At 44.4% G+C, this 10,279-nt stretch overlaps 1 long non-coding RNA gene across 1 annotated transcript in view; it reads left to right on the forward strand.

Moving 5' to 3' along the window:
- Positions 1 to 10,279, forward strand: part of LOC115063409 — a 23,367-nt gene that overhangs the window by 10,021 nt on the left and 3,067 nt on the right. Inside the window, exon 2 of the long non-coding RNA XR_003843274.1 lies at positions 1,569 to 1,642. This is a non-coding gene — a long non-coding RNA (uncharacterized LOC115063409). The remainder of the gene's footprint in view (positions 1 to 1,568; positions 1,643 to 10,279) is intronic.

Here is a 10,279-nt window from a genome sequence, read left to right on the forward strand (position 1 = left end):
GGATTAAAGGCGTTCGCCACCACCGCCCAGCGAGATGTTTTATTTTGAGACAAGGTTTTTTGTGTAGCTCTGAATGGCTGGGAACTTGATATGTAGACCAGACTGGCCATGAACTCACAGTGATCCACCTCACTCTATCCTGAGTCCTGGGAGTGAACGTGTGTACCATCGTTCTGGGCTTGCTTTATGCATTAGAGACAGGACCTCGGTGTGTAGCGCAGGCTGGCATCAGTGTGTAGCGCAGGCCGGCCTGGAGCAGGCCATGTAGCCTTGAGTACTGGGATGCAGGTGTTCCCTACCATGTCTAGCTAGTTTTTGTTGTTGTTTTAAGGAAATGAGTTTTTGCCTGCATGTTAATATGCGCACCACATGTGTCTGGTTTCCAAGGAGGTTAGAAGAGGGATTTTCCTCTAGAACTGGAGTTACAGATGGTGGTGAATTACTATATGGGTTTGAACCAAAGTCCTGGGTAAGAGCAAATGCTGTTACACTGAGTGACTGTCAGGGTTTATTGTTGATGGTGGTGGGTTTTTTTTTTTTTTTTGGTTTTTCGAGACAGGGTTTCTCTGTGTAGCCCTGGCTTTCCTGAAACTCACTCTGTAGACCAGGCTGGCCTCGAACTCAGAAATCCACCTGCCTCTGTTTCCCAAGTGCTGGGATTAAAGGTGTGCACCACCACTGCCCGGCTGTTTTTAAATGTTTATTTTTATGTGTATGCATGCATATGTGCCATATAGTTCACATGGTGCCACAGGATGTGTGGGGGTCAGAGCACAACTTGCAGGAGTAGTTTCTATTCATCTACCATGTGGGTCCTAAGAGTCGAGCTCAGTGGTCAATCTTCACAGCAAGTGCTTTTACCTTCTGGGCTATCTGAATGGCTCAGTTTCCCGAGTGCTGAATTACTATGCCTCAACAAGCCTACCTGGTGCCTCCCCTTCCCCCTGTCTCTGTGTGTATGTGTCTGTCTGTCTCTGTGTGTGTGCATGTGTGTATGGAGTATGTGCACCTGTGCATATGTGTCTACAGGCTAGAGGAAGGCTTTGCTTATCTTCTTTTATCACTCCCTACCGTATTTCTTTGAGACAGTGTCTCTTTCTGAACTTGTAGCTCTTTTTAGCTAGGATGGCAGTCAGCTAGCACCAGTGAGGTCTTCTATCTCTCCTGCAAAATCTGGATTTACAGGTCTTCACCACACCTTCACAGGTCTTCACCCTTGTTACACAGGGATTGGGATCTAAGCTGAGGTCCTCATACTTTTTCTTCTTCTTCTTCTTTTTTTTTTTTTTAAGATTTATTTATTTACTATATGTAAGTACACTGTAGCTGTCTTCAGACACTCCAGAAGAGGGCATCAGATCTTGTTACGGATGGTTGTGAGCCACCATGTGGTTGCTGGGATTTGAACTCCGGACTTTAGGAAGAGCAGTCGGGTGCTGTTACCCACTGAGCCATCTCACCAGCCCTGAGGTCCTCATACTTACATAGCAGTTCTGAACCACTCAACCATTTTTCCAGTTCCTGGACTAGATATTTTTAATAAATATTTCCTTTTCTCTCTATGCTAGTAAACCTTCATAGTAAAAATGAAGAAATGAAGTACTAGAATCAAATCCAAACTGCCCAGGGAGCTGACATCCAGGTAGGTATCCTGGTTAATTTTTATTGTCAATTTGACACAAACTAGAATCCTCTGGGATGTGGATACCTCAGTTATCTAAGTTGAAGAATTGCTTCAGTCAGATTGGCCTGTGTCTGTGAGACTGTGTCTTAATTGATGGGAAAGGGCTCTGCCCAGTATGGACAGAAATGGGCCTAAGCTGTATAAGAAAACTAGCTGAGAGCTGGAGAGATGGCTTATTGGTTAAGAGCACAGTGGCTGCTCTTCTAGAGATAATGAGTTCAATTCCCAGCAACTACATGGTGGCAAACAACCATCTATACTGGGATCTGATGCCCTCTTCTGGCCTGCAGGTGTACATGCAGGTACAGCACTCAAAAAAAAGGAAAGAAAACTAGCTGAGTATGAGTAAGTGAACGAGCACGTACATTCCTTTATAGTGTCTTCTTTAGCCCTTGCTTGAGTGTTTGCCCTGAATTCCCCTAAATGATGGACCATGACCTGGAAGTAGAAGTTTAATAAACTCTTTCCACCTAACGTTTTTGCTTAGAGTGTTTGTTTATAGCAACAGAAGATCAAACTATTCCTTTCCTTTAATGAGAGTGTGATCAGAATGACAGGTGTAATGCTAGCTTTTGTCACAGTAATGTTGACCAGACCCTGTGCTGAATACTTTATGGAGTTGCTCTTGTTGGTACTTGGAGAGGCGGAGTAGGTGAAGACATGGGGGGATGGGAGGACACAGGCTCTGGTAGCAGGCCTCTTACCCAGACAGTTCAACATTACCAGTAACTGTGGGGCCTTGAGCAGTTCTACAGAATGAATTATATGGCCAGGTACAGTGCTTGACATGGTATTTAATAAATAGGATACTTCCCAAATGTCTGTCATAATTACAGTGTAGTTCTTACAGACCAATAAGTATAGCCTAGGGAAAGGTTAAATCCATTTGTATAGTCAGACAGCATACAGAGGATGGACTGAAGTTTATCCTCGGCAGTTAGACTTAAGAGCTTTTGCTGTTAACCATTCTGCTGTATCACTTTTGAGGATGAGAGAGGCTATACCATAGAGATGTATTTTGCTGAATTTAATGAGTCTGCTGTTTTGGATGTGCATGGGTTCTGTCCTTCTGACCTTCCTGTATGATTTTAAGCATCTTGCTCTGCCTGTGTCTCTGTTCTGAGCAGGTTCTTCCCAAGATGCAAAGAAATGAAAGGGTGCTTGGTGTGTTTGGTGACTGAAGGGCTGGGTGTTCCTGCACCAGAAGTAGGTGCTGAGTAAGACCTGTATCTTAGTGTTATAGTGTTCTTTAGACTAGAAGCAGGACCTTGTCTCTTGTTATGTTTACCATTGTTGTTGTTCTTATGTACCTCTTAGGCACGTGTGTGTATGTGTGTGTGTGTGTGTGTGCGCGCGTGCGTGCACATGGAGGCCAGAAGTAGGTGTTGGGTCCCCCTAGAGATGGGGTTATAGGCAGTTGTGAGTCGCCCCATGTGGCTGCTGGAACTGAACTCAGATCCTCTGCAAGAGCAAGTCCCTTTAACCACTGAGCGTCATCTCTTCAGCTTTTAGACTGTTCAGATGCAGCTAGTAATGTTGAAAAGCAATCAGTGGGCTGGTGAGATGGCTCAGCTGTTAAGAGCACTGATTGCTCTTCTGAAGGTCCTGAGTTCAAATCCCAGCAACCACATGGTGGCTCACAACCACCCGTAATGGGATCTGACGCCCTCTTCTGGTGTGTCTAAAGACAGCTACAGTGTATTTACATATAACAATAAATAAAAACCTCATATACATAATAAATAAATAAATCTTAAAAAAAAGAAAAGAAAAGCAGTCAGTGTGCACACAGAGAACTCTGATGTAGACTTCACATGCATTTGTCTAGTTGTAGTCACTCTTGTTTTATAGTGTGTGAAGAAGGTGAGGAGGGATTTGAGCAAAGTAGCCTGGCTCCAGAGTCCCTGCTCTTAGCCCCTGTACCCTGCCGCCCTGTGCACATGCAGTGCTGGTTGAATACCCCACATCTGACTGAGATACTAAGGACTAAAAATATTTTTTATTTCTTACTTTTTTTCAACATTTGCAAGGTTTCTTTTCTCTCGCCACCCTCCCCACTTCCTTCCTTCCTTTCTTTCTTTTTTTTTTTTTTTTTTTTTCCGAGACAGGGTTTCTCTGTGTAGCCCTGGCTGTCCTGGAACTCACTNTGTAGACCAGGCTGGCCTTGAACTCAGAAATCNNCCTGCCTCTGCCTCCCACGTGCTTGGATTAAAGGCGTGAGCCACCACGCCTGGCTCCTAACTCATTTTTATTTTGAGATGGTTTAGCTCTGTAGCTCAAGCTAGCCTGGAATTCCTGATCCTCCTCTCTCAGCCTCCCTAGTGCTAGGAATATAGGCATGTATCATCATGTCTGATTTATTTCCTGATAATATTTTTCTCATTGGCAAAACATTATTTCTCTCCTCTTATTTTTTTGAGACATGGTTGGTTCTGCTGCCTAGACTTTACAGTCTTGTCTTAGCTACTAAGTACGTGGGATCACCATGATGTCAGACTCTGTTTTTTTGTTTTGAGTTGAAATTTAGTTGAGATGTCTCATTAGTTTTAGGCTCGCCTGGAAGCCCACAGTATTAGTTCATCTTTCACAGGCAGCCTTGGCTTGTCTTCAGGCACACTTGCAGTCTCCCCCTTTTTGCTTTCACTTGGGTTACCTGCACAAAAGCTCTCTCACCTCTAAGTACTTTGCAGCCACAGCTAAACAAATGTGTGTCACTTCTTGACATTATTTAAGTGCAAAGCCTTTTCCACCGTGGAGAACGAATCTTAGGGTGTGCAGTCCTCAGCTTGGAAAATGAATGGAGGTGGAGCCTCTTCCTCTCCCGGAAGCTGGGGGATTGTAGTGAAGGCTCTGCTGTGGGTTTGAGAAAGTCACAAAATGGCTGGAAGTTACTTGGGCTCTTTGCAAACTGCATTTACTTCACTACGCCACTAGGTGATGAGCAACTCACAAGGCTGGGCGGCAGGGACTGCCGTGTTAATGGCTGTCTGAAGTCACAGGTCTCTTCACTGAAAGATGTTAAGGATGCTGAGCTGTACTCCTTATATGTGTTGTCACTTGGCTTGTAGCTTTAAATACTAATTTGAAATTTTCTTTGAGTGGTTTTCATAGGAGAGGGGCAAGAGTGTGAATTAACACTTAAATGGAGGACTGGCAAGGTAGCTTAGAGAGGGATCCCTGGGACTTAGAGGGTGGCAGGAGAACCAACTTCCACAGACTGTCTTTTGGCATAGCAACCCCCCAGTAAATAATGAATTTTAGGAACTGGGGGTAGGGACCAGGAGTGGGGGGTGGCAGTGGTTGGGATATAAAGTGAATAAGTTAATGGAAAATACATTTTAAAAATTAATACTTAAACTGAAAAACAGAAAGCAAGTGTATTTCTTGAGGACAATGTGATGTTTTCACATGTATCTACGTTGTGTATACTTGTGTTCAAATTGGGTTAAATAGCACAATCTCCTCAGACATTAATCCTTTCTTTGTAGTGTAAAAAATTTCAAACTCTTATCTTCTAGCTTCTAGAATATACGGCATATTATCACTCTTTGTAGTCTTTCTATTTACATAACATAGCCCAAACTGTATTTCTTAAAAAAAAAAAAAAAAAAAAAGATTTGTTTATTTATTATATGTGAGAACACGGTAGCTGTTCTTCAGGCACACCAGAAGAGGGCATCAAAACTCATTACAGATGGTTTTGAGCCACCATGTGGTTGCTGGGATTTAAACTCTGGACTTCCAGTAGAGCAGTTAGTGCTCTTAACTGCTGAGCCATCTCTCCAGCCCTGAGGTGTGTTTTTTTAAAAAGTAGCCTTGAATTAAGAAATTAAAACTTGATTAAGAGCGCTGGCTGCTCTTCCAGAGGTCCTGAGTTCAAGTCCCAGCAACCACATGGTGGCTCACACCCTCTGCAGTGGGATCGGATGCCCTTTTCTGGTGTGCCTGAAGACAGCAACAGTGTCCTCACATTCGTGTAAGGAAAGAAAGAAAGAAAGAAAGAAAGAAAGAAAGAAAGAAAGAAATTAAAACTTTTCTTGGTGCAGATGTTTCCCAATCTTCTTATGTTACAGGTGAGACTGAAACTGAACCCAGAAAAGTGCAGTGGCATGTCTTGAGTCACACAGCTAGCCACAGTGGAACCTCAGGCACATAACCCAACTTCTATTGAGCTGTCCTCTGGTGGTGTCACTCCACAGCAAATGGTCATTAGGAATAAACTGGAAAGTTTTTACTGAGACAGGAATTTTGCCACCCATTAATGGGGAATCAGGAAGAGGTAGTAATAACCTTTTTTTTTTCTTTTTTCCCGAGACAGGGTTTCTCTGTGTAGCCCTGGCTGTCCTGGAACTCACTCTGTAGACCAGGCTGGCCTCGAACTCAGAAATCTGTCTGCCTCTGCCTCCGAGTGCTGGGATTAAAGGCGTGTGCCACCACCATGCCAGGCTAGTAATAACATTTTGTACTCAAAATGTGGCCCATTTGAAGGACCATGGATCCCTTTGCCCTGATGTCCCAGTTATTGGATCCTCCCTGTTATTCTCAAACTCAATAAAACCAGAAAGTTGCTTTAGCTTTGGAGAAGAGAGTTATTGAGTAGCCTGGAGAGGCATAAGTGTGTTCATGCCCTGCTGTAAACAGTGGACAGCCTAGTCAGCTGCTAGAGCTTGGAGACAGACGCTGTAAACCAGGTCTTATCAGTGGTCTGGTTTCTGTTTGCGTTCCAGCCGGGGACTCTTCTGATGGGAACCACCTGTTTCTGGTCTGCTGCTGCGCTATTTCCCCAGTCCTTCAGTCCTTTCAGTTTTGAAATGAAACCTGCTCTCCTGGCTAAGGTCAGGTCCAAGAGGACTTTGACAGTTCACACTAGCTTGTTTTTTTTCCTAGAGCCAGCTGGTAAGTGAGCCTGTGGTTTGAGAAGTGGTAGTGAATCAGCTGTTGGGTAAGGACTGAGCAGTGTCATTGCTTTGGGTAACCAGGAAAACACAACCAAGTATGTTTGCTCAGGAAGCTGAAAGTTAAGAGTGCAGTCGCCAGAGGGCTGCACAACCACAGCCTTGCTTTCTAGAGGAGGATCTCTCCCACCCCCAACACCGTACCTGTACCCCAGGTTTAGCTACTGTAGCTAACCCAGACTCACCTTGAATTACTGGTTTTCCTGCCTCAGCCTTTAGTATTACAATTACAGGTGTATACCATCATGCTTTACTACAAAAAAAAAGGTGTTGTGGTTTTTGTTTTGTTTTGCTTTTTCTTTATTCTCTCTCTCTCTCTCTCTCTCTTTCTTTCTTTCTTTTTTTTTTTTTTGGTTTTTCGAGACAAGGTTTCTCTGTATACCCTTGGCTGTCCTGGAACTCACTCTGTAGACCAGGCTGGCCTCGAACTCAGAAATCCGCCTGCCTCTGCCTCCCGAGTGCTGGGACTAAAGGCGTGCGCCACCACGCCCGGCTCTTTCTTTTTTTAAATTAGTACACCATAGCTGTCTTCAGACACACCAGAAGAGGGCATTCTATCTCATTATAGATGGTTGTGAGCCACCATGTGGTTGCTGGGAATTGAACTCAGGAACTCTGGAAAAGCAGTCAATGTTCTTAACCACTGAGCCATCTCTCCAGCCTCTTGTTTGTTTGTTTTTGAGACAGGGTTTCTCTGCAGACCAGGCTAGCCTCCAGTTCAGAGATCCACCTCCCTCCTGAGCAATGGGATTAAAGGCATGTGCCACCACCACCACCTGGCTACTACAAAAGGTTTTATCTCAACTTCTTGTCTCCCCATAGTACCTCCTCACTTCCTTTCTGTCCGAGTCTCTGGCCTCTCTGCTGCTTTGCTGTCCTTGCCCTTCACCATAAACCTCCCACCAGGACATAGCTCTTCATTTAACTCTGGCTAGTAAGACTGGCTCACCCCATGATCTCACTAGGTTGCCCCAGCCTCATTTCCTAGCAGCATAGAACCATCCTCCCTTTAGGATTTCTGCTGGAACAACAGCAGCTGCTCTTGGTCTGCATGCTGGCATGTCTTCCTTGGTCTTCCACATTCAGTGGCCCCAGTCAAAGATCCATCCCAAGACAAGCCTGGGCACAGAGGTTCAGGAGAGAGTATAACATTGGGAGGCTATGTTAATGTGTTCAGATGTGAGCAGGTGCAAAGCCATATTTAACCATGAAGGCCATGTTGGTTGGGAGGGTAGCCTTCTTCCCTGCTCGTTCTCTTTGGGGATAGAGTGCAGCTCAGTGGTGAAGTACTTGATCCCTAGCACCACAAACATCAGGGTGCTTGGTAGTTAGTAATTTATATGGGATGGAGCAATTTCTGACTCTTTCTCTCATTCCTGTTCCCTAGAGAGAATGTGTCCTTGGAATGTGTAAACCCAGAAAAAACTTAAAAGTTATTTTACGTCTTTAAAGTTTATGTCCACAAATGACATGTTATATGCCATTCTGATGCTTTGTTTCAAGAATGGGCTTTAGCCACTATTGTGGAGTACATTTTTTTTTTTAAAGATTTATTTATTTACTTAACATGAGTACACTGTGGCTGCCTTCAGACACACCAGAAGAGGGCATCAGCTCTCATTCCGATGGCTGTGAGCCACCATGTGATTGCTGGGAATTGAACTCAGGACCTCTGGAAGAACATTCAAGTGCCTGAGCCATGTCTCCAGCCCTGTGGAGTACATCTTTTGTCTAAGCACTCAGGAAGGTAGGGACAGGCAGATCTGTAAGTTCAAGGCCAGCAAGCTTCAGGTTAGACTCTGTCTTAAAAACAAAATGAAATAAAACAATAAAAATTGGACCTTGGCAGTATCCTATGTTAGTAAATAGTCATTTCATTCTTTGTGGCCACTATGTAGTATTTCATAAAATGGATAGATAGTGCTGTGTTTTATTTAGCTGCTTTCCTATTGAGAGACAAGAAGCTGTTTCTCAGCCGGGTGTGGTGGCACATGCCTTTAATTTCAGCACTCAGGGAGGTAGAGACAGATGGATTTCTGAGTTCAAGTGAGTTCCAGGACAGCCAGGGCTACACAGAGAAACCCTGTCTTGAAAAACCAAAAAAAAAAAAAAAAAGTGTTTCTCTGTTCTAGATGATACTTACTGTGATTTAAATGTTGGTTTTCTGTTCTTAGTTATTGATCTCAGCCTTCAGCCAGCTTCAGTTACCACCTACACATGGGTGGTTTATAGTCTCCAGTTGTTCACAGGGAGAACTTAGTTATTGTGTGTCTATGTTTCTGTCTCTCTGTCTCTATGTGTGTGTGTGTGTTCAGTGCTGGGGATTGAACTTGGAACTTAGGCGCTCACATACGCTAGGCAAGTGCTCTGTCACTGAGCTGCATCGCCAGCCCAGATATCTGGCATTCACACTAAGCACAGTGTGCTCCTTCTCTGGTGCCCCGTCCTCTGATACAGAAGGAAGCCTAGCAGCAACTAGACATGCTTTCTTCCCCTTCTGGTCTGATCACTAGGCACACACCGGAACTGACCCTCAGTAGTCTAGACACTTGCCTTCTTTGTTGCCCCTGCCTTATGCCTTGGTTTTCTAATTCCTTAGGTTAAATGCTATATAAAATGCTTACAGTGGTCAGGGAGCACTGAGTGATGTGTGCAGTCACCTCTTGTTGGCTCCGTCTGTGCATCCAGTCTTCTTTTGTTTTGAGACAGGGTCTCACTGCAGTCCTGGCTGGCCCTGGACTTCCTAAGTAGATCAGGCCACAGAGATTTGCTTGCCTCTACTTTCCACATGCTGGGATTAGAGAATTGTGTGCTATTGTGTTGTCATGATTTTTCTTTGTTACTTTTTGGGAAAAAAAGGTTGTCCTGCCCCATTCTGTCCCTTATGCTGTACCCATGGTAACCGCATCAGCCTGAGAAGATTGTAATGTTACTTCTCTGCTTGAGATGTTAGGGGACTAGAGATGGCTCAGCAGTTAAGAGCTTTGGCTGTGGCTTGGGAGAAAACAAGGCTTGAAGAGGAGCAGGCGAGGCTGAGTCAGTGACTCCAGAATAAGTGCTGAGCCCTAGGAGGATTCTGAGGGAATCAGAGCCGCTTACTTGATGCTTGGGACAGGCAGAGAGTTTGATGTGACAAAGAGGCAAGATGGGGAGTATTCCTTAAAATTTTGGGAAATTTCCAGATAGTGGTGGTACTTAATCCCAGCACTTAGGAGGCAGAGGCAGGTAGATCTCTCTGAGTTGGAGGCCAGCTTGATCTTCAGAGCAAGTACTAGGATAGGAAGGGCTACACAGAGAAACTGTCTCAAGAAAAGGAAAAAAAAGAATATTGTATTTGAAATAGTAACCAAGGGGCTAGAGACATGGCTCATTAGTGAAGTGCTTGCTCAGTGCTCTTACAGAGGACATGAGTTTGGTTCCCTGCATCTACTTCTAACAGCTCATTAGCAGCTCATATCCACTTGAACTCCAGCTCTAGGCTTTCCCCATACCAGCTTGTGCACACACATACATAGACACAGACTTAAAAAATACACCATTAGAAATTGTAATAACAGAGACAAAGTTTGGAGCTAAGACGAAACGATGGACTATCCAGAGACTACCCCACCTAGGGATCCATCCCATCATCAGCCACCAA

The sequence above is a fragment of the Mus pahari genome, chromosome 2 (genome assembly GCF_900095145.1).
Source record: "Mus pahari chromosome 2, PAHARI_EIJ_v1.1, whole genome shotgun sequence".
Lineage (NCBI taxonomy): Eukaryota > Metazoa > Chordata > Mammalia > Rodentia > Muridae > Mus > Mus pahari.